Raw genomic sequence first — 8,526 nt, 5'->3', positions numbered from 1 at the left:
TATTTTTTTTTTTTTTAAGAGAAAAATGTTTTGCTATGGGGTGGGTGTGCTTGCCAAAGAGATATAGAGAGACAGAAAGTGAGAAATGAATCCCTGAGGGGATGGTCACACCTCATTCCTTTCTCCTCCATTCTGCTCTTGGGACTTTGGGCACGCATGCATGCTCACACACTGGCGTGAGTTTTAAGCCGCTGGGTCTGGCACTCGAACCATAGTCAACTATGTGGGAGTCCAGTGACGTAACCATTATGCCGTCTGTTGGTCCTGAGCTACTTTGTTCTATTGCACAAAGTGACAGTGAGCAGAGAGGAGCTGGTAGCTGTGTTAACAAGCCCTGGACCTCCATAGTGATAGGCTACGTTTGCATGAAGACTGTGTGCTAAGTGTATTGCATGCTTATCTCGTGCAAGTGCACCAAGCCCTGACAGGCTTCCCAACATGGCCACGGGGTGGGTATGGCATAAGGTTGGGAAAAAGTGTAGTCAGTAGAGTAGGATGCACAAGACGTATCATAAGAAGCTAGCCATAAGGGACCAGCAGTTGGCGTAATGGCTATATTGCTGAACTCCCATGTAGTCGACCGCAGTTCGAGTCTCAGACCCGGTGGCTTAAACTCACACCAGGCGTGTGTGTGTGTGTGCCCAAGATCCCGAGAGAAGAATGGAGGAGAAGGTATTGCGGCGTGGCCATCCCCCCTGGGGGGTAATTTCTCGCTTTCTGTCTCTCTGTCTCTCTGGCAAGCGCATACGCCTTATAGCAAAAAACTCTCAAAAAAGAAAATAAAAAAAGGAAGCTAGCCAGAAAACCATAAAACTAGAACTAGGAAGACCAATCTGGGACCAATACTCAATTGCTAGTCATTCAGTGAATATTCACCCACAACAGATAGGGCATAGCGCAAGATTTGGGGGCTAGAGCAGAAGCCTGGGAGTTGTTGAACTTTCCTTCCAGGGGGGTTTGCAGTCTAGCACCACGCCGGAGAAGCTGGGAGTAGGAGCAGTAGAAGAGGAGACAGTCTTTCCTGAGCACAGAGAGAATGGCAAGAGCGGAGAGAGGGGGCAGCTCAAGTCCAAGGTCCTGCGTGGTGGTCCCTTTTACACTGCCCTAGGGAGACTTTGTCCAGAGGAAGACACAAAGCCAATGGGCTGGAAGATAGAAAAATGACTACGAGATCCTTGACTACAGACACCAGACTCGCTGGTGCCACGGAGAACACACGTGGATCATCATATTAGAAGGCGGTATGCACTCCTGCCCTGGGGGGAGGTCACTGGAAGTCATGGGCTGGTGCACGCTGGCTATGCCTTCTATGCCTGCTGTGTCGTTCCATGAAGTCTTTGCCCTCAGCTTCCAACTCAGAGAAGCAGGATGGCTGTTTTTGGCACTGCTGTGGCCTGACTGGCTGGCCATCTGTATTGAACCAGTCTGGCTAGTTACCAGCGAGGCTGTGAGGTAACATGTGATGTCCCCTGGCATGACAATATCAACCGGCCAACTTACTCCCCCTAGACGTGAGTTTAGAGCCACTGAGAGGACGAAGCAGCAGCCTCAGAGCTGGAAGTGAGCTGCGCAATTCAGAGAGCTGAGAGGGGCCATGCAATCTGTGCAAGAAACGGGGTCATGGAGCAAGGTGGCGGAGGAGGCCAGCGCCCCGGCTCCCCTCCACCATCAGATTTACCACTGCCGGGGGGTAAGAGGGTAGCAGGAGGGATGGTGCTGGGGAAACAGGGACTGGAAAGAAGAGGGGACAGCACAAACTATCCTGAGGAGTTGGACTGTGCAGGAAAGGGGAGAAATGGGACAGTCCCAGAAGGGAAACATGGGGTCAGAAAAGAAATTTTGTTTCGGGACCAGTAGGTGGCATGGTGGTTAAGGTCCTGGACACTCCCACGTGGCCAACCGTGGTTCAAATACTGGACCTGGTGGCTTGCTTTCTCACTTTCCCTCTCTCTATAGTCAAAATAAATGGATGAATAAATAAAATGAAATAATTATTTAAAAAAAAAGAAACACAATTTTGATTTAAGATGGGGAAAATAGCAGCATGTGCGTGTGTTAGTCAGAATGATTCAGTAGGGAGGGAAAACGATAATGCGGGAGAGAAGGCATGCGGGTGTTCGAAGGATGTCCGTGAGCGGTAGAGGGGGACGTCGAAGTGGCTGGTAAGTGGAGTTCATCCAGCCTGATAGATCAGAGTCGCAGGCCAGACACAAGCTGTTCAGTGGCTGTGGCAGTGACAGCCTGTGGATGTTCTCTTCCATTCTGATATTCTCAGAGAAACTGGAAACAGGTAAACGACCTGCAAGTGAAGAAGGAATAGGAGGTGATGGAGGTTTGAGGAGAGAGATGGAGATATGAAATCACTGAGTCAGAAAATGAAGGGCCATGGAAATGTGATGTCCCTCAATGGTAGTAACCATGAGCTTCAAGAGAAGCCATAAAAATATTAGTCAATAAAACAAAGTTGAGTCAGTCAGGGTGAGTGGCACAGTTGTGGGTCTGAGGTAGGCGCAGGCTAGGACTTAATTAGCGCTGTGATTGGTCAGGGGAGGCCCATGAAGGGAGAGAGATATGGAAGCATGGGGGGAGTGTAAAAAAGAACGATTGCAGTAATTGAGTATGCAATTCAACCTCCTCCAGGGCAACGTGAGGTCATGAGGGTGAAGGAAGTGGGAGGCCCTGGTTTGGGGTGAGTGGCTAAGGCAGGGCAGAGGAAAGCTCACTGGAAGAGGGGAGGTCAATGGGCCGTTTTCACATGGCATTGAAATGACCTGTTTATGTGCTTGCTTCTCCTGCCACATCAGGGCTTTCAACCTTAACACTGTTGATTTTTAACTGGGTAATTCTTCATTGGATGCAGGAGGTTCTGCTGTCTGGACTGTAGGATATTTACAAATATTCTTGGTTTCTCCCCACTTGATGCAGATAGCACTGCTTGAGTGGTGGCAAAGAGAGGTGTCCCCAGACACAACCAGATGTACCCCGAGAGACAAAAATCAACCCTGGATAAAAAGCACTCCATGGGACTATAGGCTTCTCAGTAGGGGCTGCACCTTATTCATTATTACACTCTTGGTGCTTGAGAAGTACCCAGGCACACAGTAAAATCTCAGTAGCTGTATGATAAGCCAAGGATCCTGAGGAAGAGTGAGGCGCTGTGGTAGGTGCCCAAGATCACCCCTGGGTTCGGTGGCTCGCTAGGAAGACACAGGACTCAGCACGCACTTGCCCTCACGCCTCTGCTTTTCTATACAAAGGGCAGCGTGGCGCCATCAGTGGAGGAAAAAGGCAGGTGGGTGAAGTCTTGGGGAGAAATATTGTTCTATATTTTTGCATAGAAAAAAACAGAAAAGTACATTATGATTTTTTGGATGACCTATTATATTTTAAGTGTACGCAATGTATTTATTTAAAATCTAACATGCCAGCTAATAAATTTTCACTGAAAAATATGACTACCAACTAGTTGGGGAAAAATTAAAACAGCTGGTCAACTAAGGAGTCTTTTGGTTAGAGGGCTTTTTTGTTTTTTAAGGCTAAATTTAAATTAGGTATCTGCTTGAGTCAGAATAAAGTAAGTTAACGATGCTGCTTAATTGTTACGAAGTTTCACTACAAAGATGAATCTTCCAGATGACTTATTTTGTTGGCTGGAGAGGGTTCTGTTCTCTTGGATAGTCATAACAAAAACCCGGAAAATACTTATCATCTCTCTCTCTCTCTCTCTTTTTTTTTTTTTGGAGAGGTTTTTGCTATAGGGTGTGTGTGCTTGCCAGAAAGAGAGAGACAGAGAGACAGAAAGCGAGAAATCATGCCCTAGGGGATGGCCACGCTACAATCCCTTCTCCTCCATTCTCCTTTGGGATCCTGGTCACGTATGCACACACACACACCCAGCATGAATTTAAGCCATTGGGTCTGGGACTCGAAGAGACAGAAAGCGAGAAATCATGCCCTAGGGGATGGCCACGCTACAATCCCTTCTCCTCTATTCTCCTCTTGGGATCTTCAAGATCTTGGGCACGCATGCACATGCGCCCTGCATGAGCTTAAGCCACAGGGTCTGTGTCTTGAACCGTGGTTGATTATATGGGAGTCCAGTGACATAGCCATTACACCACCAACTGCTGGTCCCCCTAATGTGTTTTAAGGAAGTTACTTTCTAATAATATCTAAGGGGTGGCATTTTTGTCTCAAACTAAATTATACTAAATCTCATGATGAGATGATTTACTAGGGACATAAATCATATTTACATAAATTTTTATTTACAGAAAACAGCACTGATTGGCCTTCTCCCTACATTTTGGTGTGTCTCTCCCACTAGGGTCAATTACCGTCCCGTCCAGCACAGGTCCGTGAGCGGGAAGAGAGAGGCACACGAAAACCAGAGAAGGTCTGTGATGGCTGGCCACTGGCCTGTTAGAGTCTAAGCCTGGAAACGAAGCCCGCGCCCGCGGCACACCCTGCCCACGTTTTCGCTTACCTCAGGAATAGTTGGAATCCGTTGCTATGGGAGGAAGGGTGACACACGATAACGCTTTTATTTATGACGCGTCACCCTGCTACAGTCGACGAGGATCTGAGGCAGGTGCTGCCTCACACTTACACCTGTCTGGAGACGTGTATCCTCCAGAAGCCTGGGCCAAACCGCTGGGTAACTGGACACCAACCCCAGGTCCGCTGGGTCAAACCTACAAGAGAGCACGCCAGCTTGGCGATTTTCCGCGCAGCTTCTTCCCCTCTTCACTCCCAGCCATACTGGCCATTGCTCGCCCTGTCTGCAGGCATCACTGTCTTCCCCGGGCCCCTCGTGGCTTACCTCGTCCCAGTTCACCTCAAACGTGAGTTCCCAATGGAGGGCGATGTCATGCCCAAAGGACAAGCTGTTAAACACAGGATGAGTGACAATGCCTTAAAGATTAGAAAAGGAGGTGAGCAGATACAGTATATCCTGGGTGTTCAGATTTTACTGTGTGGGTGACTAGACAAAAAGAGGCCTAAACGACACCTTGGGGGGTGATGAAAAGAATCAAAGCCTGAGGACGCTGACCTGCCGCACCCACTAGGTGTCCCGGCGACACCGACTGCCCTCCTACCTGACGCCCCTCTGGTCTAATGTTTAACAGACATAAAACGTGAAGCTCTCATGCAACGAAAGTGTTTCCAGCCACTTCATTTAAAAAAGTAAAAAAGAAATGGGAAATTTTCATTTGAATGTATTTGACTTAACCTAACATATCCAAAATGGTCAACATACAATACGTATAATTACGACTGAGCTATTTTAAATGATCGTTGTCTGCTGATCTTCAAGTGCCAGTGAGTATTTTATGCTTCTACTCCATTGCAATTTGAATGTGATTTTTCACTGAAACGTCTTGATTTGTTACATTTCCTGAAATTTACAGTTAAGAAGTAGAATCACATACTCAAGCCATTCTAAACATGTTCAACCATTTCTGATAAATAAATACAGTATCCAATATTTTAAATTAAATATGAATGAATGAAAATACAGTGAAATAAAAACTTCATTTCTCAGTCACATGCGACGTATTTTAAGTGCTCAAAAACTCATAGCTTCTCTCTTAGAAAATGCAAGGCCACCCCCTAATGCAGTGGTGAAGGGTGGTAGACCCCCCTTGGCTGACTGTAGTTGGAGACCCAGCCGTGGTGGTAGAGAAACATGCTAGGTGTGTGTGTGCCCAAGACCCTGATGGGATGGAGAAACAGAGGGAAATTGACGGTGGTGTGACCGTGCCCAACTCGAGAGTGTATTCTCTCTCTCTCTCTCTCTCTCTCATAAATATGCCCCCTGGCGGTAAAAAGTACATTAAAAACAGAAAAAGAAAAAGAAATGTAGGAACTGGTCTATTTCCTGCAGCTCTGCTTTTCCACTTTTGATTGCTGGTTATTAATGCCACGAAGATGTCGAACTGTGAAATGTTAGGAGAGATACATGGTGAAAATTCATTTTCTGGTGGGTGGTCATCTGAGTGGTATCTCATGAACTCCCCACGCAGAGATGGGTAGTAACATGGTGAAGTATCACTGCCCTCTATTCTGATTTGGGGCAGATGTCACAAATCCATGATGGCATTTGGTCCCAGTGAGCCCAAAGATGGCCTCAGAATATCTGTACAGCTTCTTGCATCCAATAGAGCTCTTCTCAAGACACGATTCAGTTAACCATGATAAGTCGGCTGGAGGTACCCTGAACGTTGAGAACAGTCTGCCATCTTTACCTTTGTTTATCCCAAGGACATTCCTTTTCAGAACATTTTAAAAATGAACAGAATGGGTTTTAGCCTGGGATATATAGTGATTTCTGGTTGCTAGGAGGCAAACACCCATAGCAAAAGGGGAGAAAGCAAATCCTCAGTGGTGGAACAGATGTGGATTGGAATCCACTTTTGCCATGTACCGTCCATACACTCTTGGGCCAGTCTACTAAGCTCCCTGAGTCTTATTTTCTCATTTGAAAGTTGGAATAATAAAACATGATTTGCAGGATCATTATTATAATTTAAAAATATAGGACACGCTATGCACTTGGCCCAGAGCCTGGCACAGAGAAAGCATTTAAATTAAATCAATATCTATCATCTTGAGATAATTAAATATCATATTATGAGCTTAATGTTCAGTGCTCTTATTCTTTGGCTTCCCAACTGGCTTGTTAACTTCTTGGAAGGAAAAATTACATGCCATTTAACATTTTTTATTTTTTATAGAAGTTAGATTCTAGATAAGATCCTACCGTAGGGTTGTCCCTCAGTGACTAATGAATGAACAAAATCAATGCATGAATCAATGATAAATCAATGCACACATGAACTTATGATTGTTCTCCTAATATTTAAAAGATGAATTCTCCCCTCCAGGCTAAAATATGTTACCTAAGCAGAGCAAAGCACAGGTTGAGCATATTTCTATGAAGAGGAACCCCAGCCCAAGAACGCTGAGGTTGGGACAGTGCAAAACCCGAAGATCTCTCTCCATGCATGTAAGAGTCTGAGCTGCTGCTGTTGTTGACTGGAGTTTGGTCACGGGGAAAAGAGGGCAGCGTGGTGAGGACCTGGAGGGCAGACAGTTTCTCACAGAGAGGACATGGTTAAGGAGTGTGGAGGCAAGGTCTCTAGTAGGTAAGAGATGTGCGATGCAGCAGGGAGTGTCCCACAGCGTGGTGGGGACACGGTAAGGGCATTCGGCAGGGGCAGTCCGTTACTTTCAAGTACTTTGGATCCCATGCAGTAAAAGTGCAGCTATTGAAACTGATTTGGAGTAGGCCTTGAACAGTTAGGAAGGACTGAGATGAGGAAGTCAGGGACACAATCCACAATAAAAATGCAATAGAAGTCAATAAATCCAGGGAAGGACTCCCTGCCCTAGATTTCACTACAGTAATTACTTGCTTGAATCATGACAATAATCTTTTCATGGCTCCTCCTCCTTCTCCAGACTTCCTCTGCTTCCTTCCATCCTGGAAGGAAGCTAGAGTGAGATATCCAAAATGCACATTTGATCCGACCGGTCCCCTGGTTATAATCTTCAATGGTTTCAAATTACTCTTAAAGTTCAAACTCCCAAACGTGGCCTGACCAGGTCCTACAAAATCAACTCTTGATTAATCTTCTGGCCTTATTGGGTGCATCCTCCTCACTGTACTTTGTAACCCAGCCAGGCTGAACTGCCTTCGTTTTCTCCAACAGGATGTCTGCTGTGGACTCTCACTTCTGTTTCTGAAGACTCTGTATGTATGTGTGTGTGTGTACACACATATATAAAAATACATAATATATACACTATATGTACTATATATAAATATACTATGTATACTATATATACTATATATTTTAAGATATAAAATATACTATATAGAATATACATAAACTACATACACACACTGAGCTTCCTCTGGGGCATGCTCTCGAGTCTGCCGAGTCCGGATTAGCCAGCCCGCACTTTCTCTTTTGTGCTGGCCACCTCTTCCTTACAGCTCTCCCCACCTCCCCCCACCTCTGAGAAGACTCTGTCAGGACAAGGCTCCTATACTTGCTCTCCATTTATAGCCTCCATGGTCCAGCATACACAGAGTGTTCGGCAAACACGTGCGAAATGAATACACGCATGCAGGGAAGCTTGGTTATAAAGAACGAGTCTTGTCTCTGGCTCTGGCCCATGAACTATGGGAGAAGCAGCTGGACCCACCAGATGCTGGGCTTTGAGATCCTGCACAGAGGTACACAATAGCTCCCTGATTCCAGTCAGGTTGGAACAGGTGGATTAAGAAGCCCAGCTCCACAGGCTAAGGAGTAAAGATCTGAATAGATTTTTTTAAGAGAGATTTTTGCTATAGGGCATGTGTGCTTGCCAGAGAGAGAGAGACAGAAAGTGAGAAATCATACCCCAGGAGGTTGGCCACACCACAATCCCTTCTCCATCATTCTCCTTTCAGGATTTTGGGCACACTCACACACATGTGCCTAGAGTGAGTTTCAAGCTGCCAGGTCTGGGATTTGA

At 46.0% G+C, this 8,526-nt stretch overlaps 1 long non-coding RNA gene across 2 annotated transcripts in view; it reads left to right on the top strand.

Moving 5' to 3' along the window:
• The window catches only part of LOC114008257 (uncharacterized), a 26,155-nt gene extending 20,643 nt beyond the window's left edge, over window positions 1-5,512 (top strand). Inside the window, exons 5-6 of one of the 2 annotated variants that reach the window (XR_003549810.1) lie at window positions 952-1,241; window positions 4,328-5,512. This is a non-coding gene — a long non-coding RNA (uncharacterized LOC114008257). The remainder of the gene's footprint in view (window positions 1-951; window positions 1,242-4,327) is intronic. The other variant, XR_003549811.1, reaches the window with a different exon arrangement.
• Window positions 5,513-8,526: the final 3,014 nt, after the last annotated feature.

The sequence above is a fragment of the Tupaia chinensis genome, unplaced genomic scaffold (genome assembly GCF_000334495.1).
Source record: "Tupaia chinensis unplaced genomic scaffold, TupChi_1.0 Scaffold000315_1, whole genome shotgun sequence".
NCBI classification, from domain to species: Eukaryota; Metazoa; Chordata; class Mammalia; order Scandentia; family Tupaiidae; genus Tupaia; species Tupaia belangeri.
This window is presented reverse-complemented; position numbering and strand designations above follow the sequence as displayed.